Genomic DNA, 19,974 nt, shown 5'->3' with positions numbered 1-19,974 from the left:
CAGGGGTTCTGCCGTGACAACGGCGGGACCTTTTGATCCCCGGCCTGTTGTCCTATTTTTGAAGTATGGCACGGGTTATTACTTATTTCCAGTGCTGATATACTTCATGCAAGCCACGTTCACTCTGATTTTTTTTATATATATAAGTATACAAACTACAGTGACCTACTTTGGTCCTTCTACCCACATAGTTCATTGTTGCGATGCCAGTGTCTTCCTTTTTTTCTCTCCTCTCGTCTGTTAATTCCCCCTTTCCTGCCGTTTCTTATGTGCCCGGGTACCTGTGCCTGCCGTGTGGCCGGTGGGTGGACCACGATACACACTGCGGGACTGCTGATGCTGGGTGAGCAATGTTTCATTGTTGCCTAGCGACGCGGGGCCGGCCTTGTGGGCGTGCTTCTACCCGGCGCGTCCTCCTGAGGAGTCACGTGTCTATCGCTGTGGTCATGTGCTCACACGTTTCCATGGTGATGACGCCTGGCTCCTCGGCTTGGAGCGTCCGTCTGGTGACGTGGCAGGCACTTGGGACATGCGCACTTTGACGGTGAGGACGCGGAAGTTTGGCGCGCCGTCCCATACGATCCGGTGTGAGTTCCTTTTTAAACTACATGCACTTATTCATTTGCACAGGTGATGTTACACTTTTTTGATTAACTAGATATTGGTCAATTATTTCATTTGATCGTTATCATAATGATCAAATATATATGTACACTGTTTTGCACCATGATATATATTATGCAATGTAGACCATCCGGCTATACATGACTTTTGTTTTTTGTACACCATGGATTGTATGTTTTATGCCTTATTGGTCTGAAGATTACATAATTGTCACGTTCATTATTTGCAATGTATTATGGGTATATATACCCCTTGATGACACCTTTATTGTTATGCTTGAGAAAGACCGCATTGAGACGGTTGAAACGTTGCACAGAGGGGAATAAAGGATCCACGTTTTTTACTTCCATTGGAGTGCTGCCTCGTTTTTGGAATCTATATCTATATATATATATATATATATATTGTGGTAAAGTTTATAGAAAAGTCTTGGATGGGGTTTATATCTCACCCAGGTTCCTCAAATGGATGAGGTAATTAACATCGAGGAAAAGCTAAAGTGGTTTTAGCAAGGTGTAGGTTGCTGAGACAGTTTTGTTGAAAGTTCAAGGGCTGGATTGTATTTGGACTGGAAAGGTAGGTTTGGTAGTGGGACCCCCCAAGTTCATTCCATTCCAGGGCAGGTTTTCCCCTAGCCCAGGAATCAGCAACCTTCAGCACTCCAGCTGTTGTGAAACTACAATTCCCACCATGCTCCATTCATTTGTGAGTTCTTAGAAGAGCAGAGCAAGTATGCATGCTGGGAGTTATAGTTTCCCAGCTGGAGTGCCGGAGGTTGCCTGGAAGAAGTCTAGGAAGCTGGCTGCCTCGCTGGCTAGAGATGCCGGATTCTCTGTGTGTGTGACCTGTGCTCAATAGGTGAGCTAGAAACTAATCTGTATTAGTTTATTTTGTTTGGCAGGAGTTTATTTTGTTTGGTTTATGTTTGGTGGTGCTGTAAATTTACCGTACCTAGTGAATTAGCTGGAGTGTCATAAAATAACGCATGAATTTGGACTTTAATCCTGTTGTCTGCAAAGGAATCTGTCACCTCTGCCCTGCTTGAGAGAGCAATCCCTTAATATATATATATATATATATATATATATATATATATATATATACAGGGGGTCTGGACCCCCCCTAGAACCATACATACACAGCCGATCACCACAGGCGACACAGCCCTAGATCTAGCGGTGGCTGGGCAGTAGGAGATTATTGCTTCCATTGTGGAAGCGCTCATCTCCATATTCATCTGTTTCGCCGTCTGTGCTGCGGCGGGGCAGGGAGGGAGATGCGTCTCCCTTCCCCGTTCTTTTGATTGATAGGCTGCAGGCACTAGTTCCTGCAGCCTATCAGAGGCCGGCTCAGGCAGTATACAGCGCAGGACACAGGCGCATTGCTGACAATCTCATGAAGGTAACTATTAGTGCTTTTTTTTTTATATATAGATGGCACATTATAGGGTCACCTGGTGACACTAAGGAGGCATTTGCTACTGGCCCATTTGGGGGGGGATGGATCTGGGGGCATTTCTTACTAGCCCATTTTGGGGGGGCACTATGGTGGCATTTCTTACTGGCCCTTTTTTTTTGGGGGGGTACTATGGGGGCATTTCTTACTGGCCCATTTTGGGGGGCACTATGGGGGCATCTGGGGGCATTTCTTACTGGCACATTATGGGAAGGCACTATGGGGACATCTGGGGGCATTTCTTATTGGCCCATTTTTTGGGGGCAATATGGGGGCATTTCTTACTGGCACATTATGGGGGGCACTATGGCATCTAGCACTAAGGGGGTATTTTTTACTGGCACATTATGGGAGGCACTATAGGGGAGAGCAACACTATGGGGCATCTGGTGGCACTATAGGGGCATTATTTACTGGCACATTATGGGGGGCACTATGGGGATGAAGAGCACTATAGGGGCATCTGGTGGCACTAAGAAGGGGCATTTTTTACTGGCACATTATGGGGGCACTATGGGGCATCTGGTGGCACTAAGAAGGGGAATCTTTTACTGGCATATTATGGGGGCTTCTGGTGGCACTAAGAAGAGGGATTTTTTACTGGAACATTATGGGGACATCTGGTGGCACTAAGAAGGGAGATTTTTTTTACTGGCACATTATTGGGGGCACTGGTAATTTCTATACCAGCATATTATGGGGGGCACTATGGGGAAGGGGGAGAGGAGAGGAGCACAATGCAGGCATGTGCTGGGGGCACTAAGATGGGTTATTTTATACTGGCACATTATGGGGGGCACTATGGGGAAGAGGGAGAGGAGGACTATGGGGGCATTTACTGGGGCACTATATTGGGGTATTTTATACTGGCATGCATTATGGGGACATTAGCTCAACTGTGGGCACTAAGCGGGGGTATTTCTTGTATTGTCATAATATAAGGAGAATTATTACTACTAGGGGGCATTATGTTAAGCTTTACTACTATTGGAGGGCTATGGGGAACATGATTACTGTGTGTGCACTATTGGGGCATTATTACTACTAAGTGTGCTCTGGCAGAGAATTATTTCTATTGGTAGGATTTTGGGGAGTACTGGTACTGTGGGGGTCACCCTGGAACAGTATCAGCTTAGCACAATTATTTTTGGGGGTCATTATGTTTATGCTATTAGTTTCCAGGACACTATTTACTGGGTGCAGTTATTTTTTATCTGTGTGGTACTAGTGTACTAGTATTTTCAGGAGGACTGTTTCTGCACTATAGTATTGGGGAGCACAGTTCAGAAGATGTGAAGATGATGGAAAAGTGGAAAACTAATGTCTATTTGTCAATCTCTGCAGAGACAAGAGATGGCTGAAAAATCATCATTGCAGTCTGGTCTAAATGGAGAAGATGAGGTAATAGAACATCTACATCAAAAGTGACATCACTGGATGTAAGAGGTATGTGGTGCTATGTAGAAGAGGAGATGCCCCGGCTCCTCCCCCTGCCATTTCCTGGCTGTAGCCTGCTGTTGTCTATTGTATAATGTGAAGCAGGCACTGCAGCCTGGAGAGGCCCTCCCCTCTCTGTATGATGTGTAAAGCCGGACCTCCACCCGGACCTACACACCTTCGCGCAGCAACTCCTCCACTCCTTTTTTGGCACCTTCAGGACTAGGAGGGAGGAAGTGAAACTGCAACAGCTCCTGCCACGAAGCTAGGTGGGGAAAGTGTGAGTGTGAGTACAGGAGCTTTATGTTGGGGCTCTGAGTATTAAGTACAGTGCGTCTATGTAGGATGGGGGTGAGACTCTTACCTTCATCCTCAACAATATAATTTCAGCTGTACAGTGTTTGTTAGGAGTGGCCTATTATATGTAAAAGAGGCTTATAACAATGGGCGGGGCCAAAATGCTGCATTTTTTATTTGTAGGATATTGTGTGTGTGTCAGGTTGGGGGAACTATTATATTCTTGAAAGGGGGCATTGTTATCATCTGGGACAGTATACATAAATTATTTCAAGCAGGGGGAATTATGTATAAATTGCATATTTTTAGGGGGCTATTTAAGGGGACATGATGCATGATATTATCTACAGGGAGTGCGGAATTATTAGGCAAGTTGTATTTTTGAGGATTAATTTTATTATTGAACAACAACCATGTTCTCAATGAACCCAAAAAACTCATTAATATCAAAGCTGAATATTTTTGGAAGTAGTTTTTTGTTTGTTTTTAGTTTTAGCTATTTTAGGGGGATATCTGTGTGTGCAGGTGACTATTACTGTGCATAATTATTAGGCAACTTAACAAAAAACAAATATATACCCATTTCAATTATTTATTTTTACCAGTGAAACCAATATAACATCTCAACATTCACAAATATACATTTCTGACATTCAAAAACAAAACAAAAACAAATCAGTGACCAATATAGCCACCTTTCTTTGCAAGGACACTCAAAAGCCTGCCATCCATGGATTCTGTCAGTGTTTTGATCTGTTCACCATCAACATTGCGTGCAGCAGCAACCACAGCCTCCCAGACACTGTTCAGAGAGGTGTACTGTTTTCCCTCCTTGTAAATCTCACATTTGATGATGGACCACAGGTTCTCAATGGGGTTCAGATCAGGTGAACAAGGAGGCCATGTCATTAGATTTTCTTCTTTTATACCCTTTCTTGCCAGCCACGCTGTGGAGTACTTGGACGCGTGTGATGGAGCATTGTCCTGCATGAAAATCATGTTTTTCTTGAAGGATGCAGACTTCTTCCTGTACCACTGCTTGAAGAAGGTGTCTTCCAGAAACTGGCAGTAGGACTGGGAGTTGAGCTTGACTCCATCCTCAACCCGAAAAGGCCCCACAAGCTCATCTTTGATGATACCAGCCCAAACCAGTACTCCACCTCCACCTTGCTGGCGTCTGAGTCGGACTGGAGCTCTCTGCCCTTTACCAATCCAGCCACGGGCCCATCCATCTGGCCCATCAAGACTCACTCTCATTTCATCAGTCCATAAAACCTTAGAAAAATCAGTCTTGAGATATTTCTTGGCCCAGTCTTGACGTTTCAGCTTGTGTGTCTTGTTCAGTGGTGGTCGTCTTTCAGCCTTTCTTACCTTAGCCATGTCTCTGAGTATTGCACACCTTGTGCTTTTGGGCACTCCAGTGATGTTGCAGCTCTGAAATATGGCCAAACTGGTGGCAAGTGGCATCTTGGCAGCTGCACGCTTGACTTTTCTCAGTTCATGGGCAGTTATTTTGCGCCTTGGTTTTTCCACACGCTTCTTGCGACCCTGTTGACTATTTTGAATAAAACGCTTGATTGTTCGATGATCACGCTTTGCAATTTTAAGAGTGCTGCATCCCTCTGCAAGATATCTCACTATTTTTGACTTTTCTGAGCCTGTCAAGTCCTTCTTTTGACCCATTTTGCCAAAGGAAAGGAAGTTGCCTAATAATTATGCACACCTGATATAGGGTGTTGATGTCATTAGACCACACCCCTTCTCATTACAGAGATGCACATCACCTAATATGCTTAATTGGTAGTAGGCTTTCGAGCCTATACAGCTTGGAGTAAGACAACATGCATAAAGAGGATGATGTGGTCAAAATACTCATTTGCCTAATAATTCTGCACACAGTGTATATCTGTGGTACGGTTCATTGTGTGAGTTAAAGAAGACCTTTCATTGGTTTGTTGTAAGGGTGATAAATATCTGTAATTGCGGAGTACGCCCCGCTGTGCTGCCACCCCACCTGTTTTTTTAAAATGGTGCTCCTGCGCCCCGTTATGGCCCCCGCAAATTTCGCGCTCAGTATGAGCATCGGAGCAATGGGGAGGAGACGTAGTCTCTCTGTGGGCGTCTCCTTTTCCTTTGGCTGTAGCGCTGTCCAATCGCAGCGCAAAGCTGTGGCTGTGACGAAAGAAGAAAAAGAAAGTACCGGTACTGTGCTTTTCCGTAATAACTTCCTCTTTATTCACGTAACAAATAATCGTGTGCAGACAAATCCATACAGCAAGCGATAGTTTACGTGTTTCGGACAGAAATGTCCTTAGTGGTAACAATAATTCCTGTCGGGCGTGAGGATTTAAGACCCCGAGCCTCCACCTACCCAGAAATAGGATGTGGACACACGGAGCCACGGAGCCACAATTAACCCCCCAGCAGGAATTCACCTGTTGTTTAACACATGGTGAGTTAAAATGACATAAATGTAGCACCAAATTCACATACAATCTTGTGTGAACCAGTTCCATGTTCTCATATTTCATTTATTCGAAACATCAAATTCGGTAAATTGCCCAAAAAAATTGGGACCAAAAGAAAAAAAAAACGCACAATGGGAATTGGGACAAGCATGAATTATGGCCATACATAATTTAAAAACCATGATCTGGTTTGCAAATAGGCAGAAAGAGCTGGATGCACTCCACTAGCGACACAAGAATGTACAGGTCACTGATAGGAGTACATCAGCTCTCTCCTCTGATTTAGAACTGAGGGCACTCTAGTGTTAAGTTTGAAAATCCAATACGCTTCCCTTAATAAAATTGCTCTTCTATGATCTCCACCTCTAGGGGCCGTTTTGACCTTTTCTATTGCAAAAGCGCGGAAAGAGCTCACTTTGCGGTTATGTGTGTGAATAAAGTGCTTGGCACCATTGGACACAGTCAAAGCAGCAGGGTTCGAGATATAGTTCAAATGCTCGAGTATTCTATTTTTAAATTTACGTGTCGTGCTGCCTACATACATTAAATCGCACTCTATGCATTGAATAACATAAACCACTCTTGAGCAATGGCAATTAATGTAGGTCTTGATTAAGGTGGTCATGGAATAATCAGAATTTTGGAAGGTTTTAGTCACCAGAACAGAGTTACATGTTTTACACGGATAATAACCGCATTTTGTGAAACCCGTGTACTTTATCCAGGTGTGTTGTACATTTTTATTTCTGTTCTTATTGTTTGAGATGAAAAGAGAAGGAGAAAGGGAACTAGCAAGAGTAGGTGCTCTTCTAGAGACAATTCTGCACCCACTTATCAAAGCACTATACAGGACATCGTCATCATACAGTATAATATAGGTAAACAATTCCTGACGATGCCCTGTATTCTGTTGAATTGTCGGCTGTAATTTAGCACTAAAGTGGGTGTGTTTCCCCTCTCCTTGTCCTTTCCATCCTCCGACATGTTTCCCCGCATATTTTTATTATTTCTATTTTTATTATTATTTCTATTTTTATTTTTATATTTATTTAACTTAATACTGTTATTTTTCGAAGCAACTTTGGAGGAGAACAACAATTCCTGTCTTATCTTGCCTGATGCTATATCAACACCTCTTTGCAACATCTATTAGGGATATCCACGTTTTGTCAATCTTGTCTGAATAACCTTTCATTCCTTTTTAAAAGCTACCTCCGTGCTGCAATTCCTGCGTGCACGAATGAAGTCTCCCACTGGTATATTTGCCCGCAAAGTGGAGTTGCCTGCCATCTCCTTTCTGTAAGTTTCAGTAAATACTGTTTTTTCGGAGAGGCCAGTCAGTTTCAAATCCAGAAAATAAATGGTTCGCACATCCACTGTACAGGTAAACCGCACGTTGTATGAATTGTAATTTGGGTAGTGCTTGAAGTCTGGTATGGCAGACACACTACCACTCCAAATGAAGAGTAGGTATCTGCCATACCAGACCAAACTCGACAAAAATGGATTGTCCAAATTGTAAACATACCGTTCCTCCCAATATGCCATTTGTCAGGTTAGCCAAGGAGGGCGAAAATTTCGCCCCCATTGACACACCTCGAATTTGCAAACAATAATGAATGTCAAACATAAAATAATTGTGTGTAAGGAGAAAATATGTAATTTCCAACACATAATCTATAAAATTGGGAGAATGGTCCGTATATTTACAGAGATGAAACTCTAATGCGTACAATGCCACCCTATGGGGAATGGAGGGATACAGGGATAAAAAAAATCTGCGGTAATCCATGTATAATCTGATTGCCAAACTATGTTGAACATGGATCTTAACTAGAGTTGAGCGGACCCGGGATGTTCGTGTTCGACAGGTTCGGCCAAACTTCATAAAAAAGTTCGAGTTCGGGACCCGAACTAGACCCAGAACCCCATTGAAGTCAATGGGGACCCAAACTTTTGAGCACTAAATTGGCTCAAAAAATTTCATGGAAAGGGCTAGAGGGCTGCAAATGCCAGAAAAATGTGGTTAAGAGCATGGCAAGTGCTCTGCAAACAAATGTGGATAGGGAAATGACTTTAAATAACATAAAATACGTAAAAATAAAAAATAATAATCTTGATCTAGGAGGACGAGGTCCATGTGGAGTAGGAGGTTGAGGAGGCAGTGGATGTGGCGGTGTAGTGGAAGCAGTGGTGGAGGAGGAAGAGATAGCCTACACAGTTTTTTATTTTTTTGGTTTTAGTTTAAATTAGGGTACACCCAAAAACATTGGGAAATACAACCTGTGATAACCCCCTCCAGTCGTGTTAAACACACGTTCAGACAATACACTGGCTGCAGGGCAGGCCAGCACCTCCAAGGCGTAAAGGGCAAGCTCAGGCCATGTGCCCAATTTGGAGACCCAAAAGTTGAAGGGGGGAGACCCATCAGTCAGTACGTGTAGGCGTGTGCACACATACTGCCCCACCATGTCGCACGTCCCCGTGATGTTCACGATCCAATTGGATATCTTCTCTATCAACTTTCGATGTTCTTTTCTGCGCCTATCATGTTGATCACGGTTAGTGGCGAATCAAAGTTCCACGCCGGAGAAGGAGCATGAGAAAGGGATACCACATCCAAGGGAGGTCAATGGATGAAATTAAATGTGATTGAGTGGAAATGTGGGAGAAGCTATTAAAACGGAAGAATGAAAGGAAAGGAGAGGGCGCACGGCAATTACCCACTCCCGACTCGGGGAGGTAGTGACGATAAATAACAATACAGGACTCTTAAGATGCCCTGTTATTGGAATGATTAATAAAAAAATTATAGGGAATGTCACTGGGGTATTTTGGATTTGGACTCTAGATAACTTCTGCCTGATTGCACGTCCCCGTGACGTCCACGATCCATTTGGATATCTTCTCTATCAACTTTCGATGTTCTTTTCTGAGCTTACCATGTTGATCATGGTTATCGGCGAATCAGGGTTCCACGTCGGAGAGGGAGCGTGAGAAAGAGATACCACATCCAAGGGAGGTCAATGGATGAAAATAAATGTTGATCGAGCGAAAAAGTGGGACAAATTATTGAAGCCGAAGCTTACAAGTAAAGGAGGTGGCGCGCGTCAATTAAAGAAGAATTTTTGAAATTTAATTCCCTGTCACCTATGCAGAGCAGGGGTTTGTATACGGCAAAATTGGTAAAATGTCACCTGACAATGTAACAGATGATTTTTTTGAAATTTATGTCCCTGTCACCTATGCAGTGCAGGAGTTTAATCACAGCAAAAATGGTCAAATGTCACCCAAGAATGTAACAAATTAGTGAAATGTTTTTACCTGTCTACTAGGTAGAGCAGGGGTATATCACAGCCAAAAATTGGTGAATTTCACCCGAATATGTAACAGACAAATTAGTGTTTTTTTTTTACCTGTCTACTAGGTAGAGCAGGGGTATATCACACTCAAAAATTGGTGAATTTCACCCGAAAATGTAACAGACAAATTAGTGAAATGACATAAAATACGTACAAATTTAAAAAATAAACTTGATTTATGAGGTGGAGGTCCATACGGAGTAGGAGTTTGAGGAGGCGGTGGACGTAGCGGTGTAGGTAGATGCGGCGGTGGAGGAGGACGAGGTAGCCTACACTGGTTTTTGGTTAGAATTTTTTTTTATTAGGGTACACTCCAAAAGAGTGGGAAATATCCAAAATACAACAATAAGCAATTGCGCTGTAATATAACAATGGCTGGGTAAGGCCGGTATACATGTCTATTCTGCACAAGGTACGGATAAGTCCTGTGGGATCCATGCCTAGTTAATTTTAATGAACGTGAGCTTGTCCACATTGGCTGTGGACAGGCGGCTGCGCTTGTCTGTGATGACACCACCTGCCGTGCTAAACACACGTTCAGACAATACACTGGCTGCAGGGCAGGCCAGCACCTCCAAGGCGTAAAGGGCAAGCTCAGGCCATGTGCCCAATTTGGAGACCCAGAAGTTGAAGGGGGCAGACCCGTCATTCAGTACGTGTAGGCGTGTGCACACATACAGTCAGGTCCATAAATATTGGGACATGGACACAATTCAATTTTTTTGGGCTCTATACACCACCACAATGGATTTGTAATGAAACTAACAAGATGTGCTTTAACTGCAGACTGTCGGCTTTAATTTGAGGGTATGTACATCCAAATCAGGTGAACGGTGTAGGAATTACAACAGTTTGCATATGTGGCTCCCACTTGCTAAGGGACCAAAAGTAATGGGACAGAATAATTATCATAAATCAAACTTTCCACTTTTAAATTCTTGGTTGCAAATCCTTTGCAGTCAATTACAGCCTGAAGTCTGGAACGCATAGATATCATCAGACGCTGGGTTTCATCCCTGGTGATGCTCTGCCAGGTCTCTACTGCAACTGTCTTCAGTTCCTGCTTATTCTTGGGGCATTTTCCCTTCAGTTTTGTCTTCAGCAAGTGAAATGCATGCTCAATCGGATTCAGGTCAGGTTATTGACTTGGCCATTGCATAACATTCCACTTCTTTCCCTTAAAAAACTCTTGGGTCATTGTCCATCTGCACTGTGAAGCGCCGTCCAATGAGTTCTGATGCATTTGGCTAAATATGAGCAGATAATATTGCCTGATACACTTCAGATTTCATCCTGCTGCTTTTGTCAGCAGTCACATCTTCAATAAATACAAGAGAACCAGTTCTATTGGCAGCCATACATGCCCACACCATGACACTACCACCACCATGCTTCACTGATGAGGTGGTATGCTTAGGATCATGAGCAGTTCCTTTCCTTCTCCATACTCTTCTCTTCCCATCACTCTGGTACAAGTTGATCTTGGTCTCATCTGTCCATAGGATGTTGTTCCAGAACTGTGAAGGCTTTTTTAGATGTCGTTTGGCAAACTCTAATCTGGCCTTCCTGTTTTTGAGGCTCACCAAAGGTTTTCATCTTGTGGTGAACCCTCTGTATTCACTCTTTTGAAGTCTTCTCTTGATTGTTGACTTTGACACACATACACCTACCTCCTGGAGAGTGTTCTTGATCTGGCCAACTGTTGTGAAGAGTGTTTTCTTCACCAGGGAAAGAATTATTCCGTCATCCACCACAGTTGTTTTCCGTGGTCTTCTGGGTCTTTTGGTGTTGCTGAGCTCACCGGTGCATTCCTTCTTTTTAAGAATGTTTTTTTGGCCACGCCTAATGTTTTTGCTATCTGTCTGATGGGTTTGTTGTGTTTTTTCAGCCTAATGATGGCTTGCTTCACTGATAGTGACAGCTCTTTGGATCTCATCTTGAGAGTTGACAGCAACAGATTCCAAATGCAAATAGCAGACTGGAAATGAACTCTGGACCTTTTATCTGCTCATTGTAATTGGGATAATGAGGGAATAACACACACCTGGCCATGGAACAGCTGAGAAGCCAATTGTCCCATTACTTTTGGTCACCTAACAAGTGGGAGGCACATATGCAAACTGTTGTAATTCCTACACCGTTCACCTGATTTGGATGTAAAAACCCTCAAATTAAAGCTGGCAGTCTGCAGTTAAAGCACATCTTGTTTGTTTCATTTCAAATCCATTGTGGTGGTGTATAGAGCCAAAAGTGTTAGAATTGTGTCGATGTCCCAATATTTATGGACCTGACTGTACTACTCTACCATGTTGCTGAAATGCTGCCTCCTGCTAAGACATTCCATATCAGCTGGTGGTGCTGGTTGTTGTGGCGTGCTGAAAAAGTTTTTCCACATTTCGGCCATGCTAACCCTGCCTTCTGAGGTGCTGTTGGTGCCCCAGCTGCGTTGGCGACCTCTTCCTCCTCCTCTGCCTTCGCCTTGTGCTTCCACTGTGCCCCCGCTGTCAGGTGGGAATGCCACCAGCAGCGCGTCTACCAGCGTGCACTTGTACTCGCGCATCTTACGATCACGCTCCAGTAACGGAATTAAGGACGGTACGTTGTCCTTGTAACGGGGATCCAGCAGCGTGGCCACCCAGTAATCAGCACAAGTTAGAATGTGGGCAACTCGGCGGTCATTGCGGAGACACTGCAGCATGTAATCGCTTATGTGTGCCAGGCTGCCCAGAGGCAACGAAAAGCTGTCCTCTGTATCCCTCCAGCCACGCACCAGTGATGGCCATGAGCTGGTTTGGTGCCACCCTGCTGTGAACACGGTTCCTCCTCCTCCATCTCCTCCTCCTCATCCTCCAGAACTGTGCCCTGGCTGGACAATTGTGTACCTGCCGTTTGTGGGTGCAGGAACCCACCCTCGGAGCCACTTGTGAATGACTGGCCGGAAACCCTATGAAATGATCCCTCTTCCTCTTCCTCCTCCTGTGCCACATCCTCTTCCATCATCACCAGAAGCGTTTTTTCAAGGAGGCATAGAAGTGGGTTAGTAACGCTGAGAATGGCGTTATCGGCACTGGCCATGTTGGTGGAGTATTTGAAACAGCGCAGCAAGAAACACAGGTCTCGCATGGAGGCCCAGTCGTTGGTAGTGAAGTGGTGCTGTTCCGCAGAGCGACTCACCCGTGTGTGCTGCAGCTGAAACTCCACTATCGCCTGCTGCTCGCATAGTCTGGCCAGTATGTGCAAGGTGGAGTTCCACCTTGTGGGCACGTCACATATGAGCCGGTGAGCGGGAAGGCCGAAGTTACGCTGCAGCGCTGACAGGCAAGCAGCAGCAAGGTGAGAACGCCGAAAGCGCGCACAGGCGGACCGCACTTTATGCAGCAGCTCTGACATATCGGGGTAATTTTTAAGGAACCTCTGCACCACCAAATTCAGCACATGCGCCAGGCAAGGGATGTGCGTCAAACCGGCTAGTCCCAGAGCTGCTACGAAATTTCGCCCATTATCGCACACCACCAGGCCGGGCTTGAGGCTCACTGGCACCAACCACTCTTTGGTCTGTTGTTCAAGGCCCGTCCACATCTCCTGCGCGGTGTGGGGTTTGTCCCCCAAACAGATACGTTTTAAAACTGCCTGCTGTCGTTTACCCCTGGCTGTGCTGAAGTTGGTAGTGAAGGTGTTACGCTGACCGGATGAGGAGCCGGTAGAGGGTGAGGAAGCGGAGTAGGAGGAGGAAGCAACAGGAGGCAAACTGAAGTGCCCTGCAATCCTCGGTGGTGGAAGGACATGCGCCAAACTGCTATCCACCTCAGGCCCAGCCGCCACTGCATTTACCCAGTGTGATAACGTCCCTGACCGTGCTTACTGGTCCACATATCCGTAGTTAGGTGGACCTTGCCACAGATGGCGTTGTGCAGTGCACACCTGATTTTGTCCCCCACTTGGTTGTGCAGGGAAGGGATGGCAAGCCTGGAAAAGTAGTGGCGGCTTAGCACGACGTACTCTGGGACAGCCACCTCCATAAGGCTTTTAAAACTCTGTCTCCACCAGACAGAATGACAGCATTTCAAAGGCCAGTAATTTTGAAATGCTGGCATTCAAGGCCAGGGATCGCGGGTGGGTAGGGGGGTACTTCCTCTTCCGCTCCAGTGTTTGGGAGATGGAGAGCTGAACGCTTCTGTGGGACATTGTGGAGATGCTTTGTGATCCAGTGGGTGGTGTTGCTGGCAGATCCTCTGTTTGCGGGGAGGCAGGTAGCACTGTCACTCCAGAGGTGGATGAAGAGGCCGAGACTGCAGCAGAAGAGGAAGCAGGAGAAGCCAGAGACCTTTCTTGGTTATTGAGGTGTCTGCTCCACAGCAGCTCATGCTTTGCACTTAGATGCCTGGTCATGCAGGTTGTGCTCAGGTTGAGAACGTTTATGCCTCTCTTCAGGCTCTGATTGCACAGCGTGCAAACCACTCGTGTCTTGTCGTCAGCACATTGTCTGCAGAACTGCCACTGCTTTTGCACCCTGCTCCCTCTTTTGCTGTGCTGGTGGCTCTGTGCGACCACCGCCTCTTCCTCCGAACTACACAGGTCACTCGCATGACCTTGATTCCATGTGGGGTCGAGGACCTCATCGTCCTCCACATCATCTTCCACCCAGTCTTCCCCGCTGCTCTCCTTGTCGGTCTGCATACTTTCGAAAGCCACAGCAGTTGGCAACTGTGTTTCGTCATCATCATCCGAGACATGCTGCGGTGGTCCTCCCATGTACTCATCTTGAAACATAAGTGGTTGGGCATCGGTGCACTCAATCTCTTCCACTTCTGGGGCAGGGCTAGGTGGATGGCCCTGGGAAACACTACTAGCAGAGTCATCAAAAAGCAGAAGAGACTGCTGCATGACTTGGGGCTCGGACTGCTTGACTGATTTGCAAGGGGGTGAGGTGAAAGACTGATGGACATCGGCTGCAGGTGCCAACTCTGATCTTTCAGCAGGAGACTGGATGGGAGACAATTTAAAGGAACTGGAGGCACTGTCAGCAACCCAATCTACTATCGCCTGTACTTGTTCTGGCCTCACCATTCGTAGAGCCGCATTAGGCCCGACCAAATACCGCTGAAGGTTCTGTCGCCTACTCGCACCTGAGAAAGGTGTTTCACTTGTGCGTGTAGCTGGCACAGATCGACCACATCCTCTCCCTGCAACAGGAGCTCCACCAGCAGCACCACGACCTGGGCCCCGTCCCTTATTTGACGCTCTCCTCATATTTCTCAAATTTAGGATCTTGCCCAAAATGGGTGTTTTTTTAATAACAGAATAGAACACCAGTATCTAACGCGTGTATCTCACACTGACAGATGCAGCAAAGGCCGCAGATTTATTATTTTGCCCAAAATATATATATTTTTTAAATAACAGAATAGAACACCAGTATCTAATGCGTGTATCTCCCACTGACAGATGCAGCATAGGCCCCTAATGTAGGGTATTTCCAAAAATGGGTGTTTTATTAAACCCAGAATATTATTGCACTATTTCAAGCTTGTATGTCACACTGACAGATCCAGCCAAGGCCGCAAATTAAGTATTTTGCCCAAAATTTGTGTTTTAATAACAGAATAGAACAGCAGTATCTAACGCGTGTATCTCACACTGACAGATGCAGCAAAGGCTGCAAATTTAGTATTTTGCCCAAAATGGGTGTCTTTTTAAACCCAGAATATTATTGCAGTATTTCTAGCTTGTATGTCACACTAACAAATGCAGCATAGGCCCCAGATGTAGGGTATTGCCAAAAATGGGTGTTTTTTTAAACCCTGAATATTATTGCAGTATTTCAAGCTTGTATCTCACACTGACAGATGCAGCAAAGGCTGCAAATTTCGTTTTTTTGCCCAAAATGGGTGTGTGTTTAAACCCAGAAAATTATTGAAGTTATCCAAGATTGGATTTCACACTGACAAATGCTGCAAAGGGCCCAGATGTAGGATATTGCCAAAAATGGGTGTTTTTTTTAAACCCAGATTATTATTACAGTATTTCAAGCTTGGATTTGAATGTCACAAAAGCACATATGCTGTGCTGGTGCACTGAGCTTGCATAAAATGGCCGCCGCCGCCCACCTAACTAACAGATGGATAATAGTTCTTTTTCTGTGTCACTGGGCTCAGGGCAGGGTAAAAATATTGCGCACTGCACCCACAAAACTAAATCTAGGTAGATCGCTGAGTTAACAAGCACTTCTGATTAAAGATTCTTTCCTATTCTCTCCCTCACAGCAGCAGCATCCTCTCCCTACACTAGTAACAGCAGAGTGACGTGCAGCGCTACGTCACTCCAGCTTATATAGAGGCTGGGTCACATGCTGCACTGGCCAATCACAGCCATGCCATTAGTAGGCGTGGCTGTGATGGCTTCTAAGGGTACACAGTTAAACACTTGTTGATTGGCTGCTCTGCAGCCTTTCAAAAGGCGCCATAAAATAGCCGAACACCGAACTCAAACTTTTACTGAAAAGTTCAGGTTCGGGTCCGGGGTTCAAAAATACTAAAGTTCGGTACGAACCCAAACTTTACAGTTTGGGTTCGCTCAACCCTAATCTTAACATGTCAGCAGTATCCCTAATGTATCCCGGTACTCTCTTCACCATAGATTGTAGTAAAACATCTAGCCAATTGCCTAATCGTTCTGTAAGAGATCCTATGCCGGAGACAATAGGTCGCAAGGGGGGAGGGTCCAATTTTTTGTGTGTCTTGGGTAGTGCGTGCATATTAGGAGTAATAGGCGCCTCCACACACAGAAATCTATATTGTTTATCATAAAAAAAAAAACATCTCAATTCCTTTATGTAAAAGGTCATTATAATCAGATTTAAAATATACCAGTGGGTCCTTATCTAGTCCTCTGTATGTGGAGGTGTCAGATAAAATATCTAACATTTGTTTCTGGTACACGCACTTGTCCAAGACCACAATGGATCCTCTGTTGTCGGCCATTTTTATAATGATATCATCGAGAGCCTCCAATTCAACTAAACCTTTTTTGGGGGAATGGCTTAAGTTACAACCATACTTGTTTGATTATTCATACATATACAAATTCCTCAGTTCCTTTTCCAAGACATCCTAAAAAATATTCATTCTCGGAGTACGGGATACAATTGGATAAAAATGTGTTTTTGGTATCCTAATATCATTTTCAGCACTAATGAAATTTTTGGTACCCGACTCATATTGAAGTTCGTAAAGGCAAAATAGGGACATTTGTTCTTTAAATGACATATCTTTATATATATTGACCTCGGTCCCATTTGCCTTAACCAAATCTTCAGATGGATCCAGGATGTCGTGGAAATGTCTGAAACTGTAGATTCCTAATGAATTTATTAATATCAAGTATGGTAGTAAACAAATCAAAATTAACTGAGGGTGCAAAGTTTAAGACCAATGACAACACCTGAATTTGATCCGTGTTCAGCTCCACACTGGACAGATTTAATACATCCAGTCCAATATCCAAAGGCTCATTTACATTTGCTTCCTTTGAAGATGTGATGCTCTGCGCTGCGATTGGACAGCGCTAGAGCCAGGAGAGAAGGAGACGCCCACAGAGAAAGACTGCGTCTCCTCCCCATTGCTCCGATGCTCAGTATTAGCATACTGAGTGCGAAATTTGCGGAGGGCCATAACGGGGCGCAGGAGCGCTATTTAAAAAAAAAAAAACAGGCAGGGTGGCAGCACAGCGGGGGGTACTCCGCAGGTACAGATATTTATCTCCCTTACTACAAACCAATGAAAGGTCCTCTTTAAGTTACAGTGTAGTATTATAAGTTATATTATTGATTGTATAGTGGTAGTGTACACCCGTCCCACACTGAAAAAGTTAGTGTTCACTTGTCCCTAACAATGTGATTAAGGACAGCTCAGTATTTCGTGATTTGGGAGAGGGAAGATAAGGAAACTTGTGAGAGTAGGACAGGATTTGCAGATGCTGCTAATTCTGGATACCATAAACAAAGATGCACTTGAAATGATATCGCATTAATGCCCTTTGTCCTGCCTATTGCCTCTTCTACGTATTCGGGGTAATAACTTTATCTTTGTACTTTTGCCCTCTATTACAAAGGACAGTTATAATCAGCTACTGTATATTATGCACAGTAGCAGCCAGACACATACAAATGATTACATAGGTTATGATGCTACTGAAAATACCTGTTGGCAATGAAGTGCAAACTTTATCAAAAATCTCCTGTTAGCTATATGTACTCTACATATTTCTTCCACCTGACACACAGATATCACATGGAATAAATGGAATGTAAATAAACTCTTATTCAGGAGGACAGAAGCTGGATCTCTAGTGCCACATACTGTATTGGATGGCTATAAGTCAATATCTGGCCTTTTAAACAGGCATGAGAATATAAGCCAAAACCAGAATCTTTTCCATTAGAAAAAGACATCCATCCACTTCCACAGACAGCTGTTCATAGCACTGATCGGCAAGTTGGTGTATGGATTCTCATAGGCCAGGCAATAAGCCCTGGGAAAAGGTGAATCTAAATAAGCTTTTATCCAAGAGTAGGGTGGCCAGTTTCAGAACCCCAAAAAAGAGGACACAATACCTGAGACAATACTTCAATACTAAAGTGTGCAAGATACTACAATACACAAAATACATATACAGATAATACAACACAAATAATAGAAACAATTAACTATATAATAGCGTCAGCCCAAAAAAAAAGAAGAGAAATAGAAAGCTATAAAATAAATTTAGTCACCAAACTTTGCATCAACTTTTGATATTTCACTCCTTTCCTCGCTGCCTCCAATAGTTTGCCATGGGCCAGGAATTTGAGGTACATCTCTACATTCTTCTGCAAGGTTCACACAAATCTGAAGCTCTGCCTTTTCACTGTCCACCTTATTTCTCCCATTTCTCCACGCTGAAGACATCACAGAAAAAAAATACGCTTTGTTGGAGAATTGCTACATGGGATGTAGAATACATGAGCACTCACACAATCTTTAGACTCTTGAGGAGCACCTCAGCCTTAGCAAACAACTTCACATACCTCTCTTCACTGCCGCAGTTATCTGGAAAATTGAGAAATAGCTCCACAATGGCACTGCTTGTAACAATATGTTGAGGAAAGAAGACCTGAACTGCTCCTGAAAAATCTTCAAATGACACTGGACTTGAAGAACTCTGTTTAGATACTTGGCTGTGAAAGCTCTTTTCAGAGAAAAAAAAAATCAGCTTTACATTTTCTAGCTAGATCTGGAGTGAGCTGTTTCAGCCTGGTGTTCACAGAAAAGTCAAAAAAATTAATCCTACATCCTTTCCTCAAATTTTCCATTCAGATCTGTTAGCTTCTACACTGAAGTGATGCAGAAGGATTTGGCCTCCAATGCCTCAATGCCTCAATGCCTCAATGCAGTCAGAGAATAATTTCAGAGCATGGCAGAGAAGAGAAAATAAGTCTCCGAAGCATCACAAGTGTTCTCTCCAAAGCATATCTGCAGAATTTTGGGACATTCCTCCTTACCTAAACTCTGAATATAACTTGTCAGGGATTTCCAGTTCAGAATTCCAATTCTGTTAATAGATGGAAGTAGTGACAACCACCTTGTCACAAAATGGAGCAATGGATTACATTTAACTTCAAGATTTAACATACATGATGTTACACAGATACAATAAATATCCACAAATTTGGTAAATTTTTCTCTCATGAATGCAAAATTAATGTCCAAAAGAAAGAAAAAAGAACCTATTTAGTCCCATTCCCCCCCCCCCCCCACGCGCCCTCGTTGTCGTTGTCTCGGAGCACATCCACGGCGAACAGGACCTTATGACCATGTCGACCAAGTTCTATCCCATCAAATTTTCTGGCTCTTATTATAAATAGCAAGTTTCTCATATTTCCTCACTTTATCAACAAGTTGATGCCATTCAGATACCGACAAAGGGTTATTTGAGCCCCAGTTCCTAGCAATTATTACCCTAGCCAACATAAGTGACTTCATCCAGAACAAATTTTCCCATCCCTGCTCATCAAATAAGGAGGCACCTAGAAAAGCAGTAATTATATCTACCTCATAATTATATGCGGAGCATCTCCGGAGCTCAGAGGAAACATTGGTCCAAAAATCCTGAATCACAGGACATAACCAGACAAGATGTGTAAAATCCGCACATTGGGCCTGACACCTACGACATCTATCTGAAACATCCTTATAGAACTGAGAGAGAGAAAGGGGTGTATAGTATAAGCGGTATAGAATCCTGAACTGAATTAACCTGTGATTCCCAGATATAGAGATTTTCCGAATATTCCT

The 19,974-nt window shown here is 44.1% G+C and overlaps 1 protein-coding gene across 1 annotated transcript in view; it reads right to left on the bottom strand.

Moving 5' to 3' along the window:
- The window catches only part of SLC15A1 (solute carrier family 15 member 1), a 126,817-nt gene extending 108,315 nt beyond the window's left edge, over positions 1 to 18,502 (bottom strand). Inside the window, exon 1 of the mRNA XM_040421996.1 lies at positions 18,414 to 18,502. The gene's annotated coding sequence lies outside the window, so the exon portion shown is untranslated. The remainder of the gene's footprint in view (positions 1 to 18,413) is intronic.
- Positions 18,503 to 19,974: the final 1,472 nt, after the last annotated feature.

This window comes from Bufo bufo, chromosome 3 (genome assembly GCF_905171765.1).
Source record: "Bufo bufo chromosome 3, aBufBuf1.1, whole genome shotgun sequence".
NCBI classification, from domain to species: domain Eukaryota; kingdom Metazoa; phylum Chordata; class Amphibia; order Anura; family Bufonidae; genus Bufo; species Bufo bufo.
Note: the sequence above shows the minus strand (reverse complement) of the source record. Positions and strands in the feature narration are given on the sequence as shown.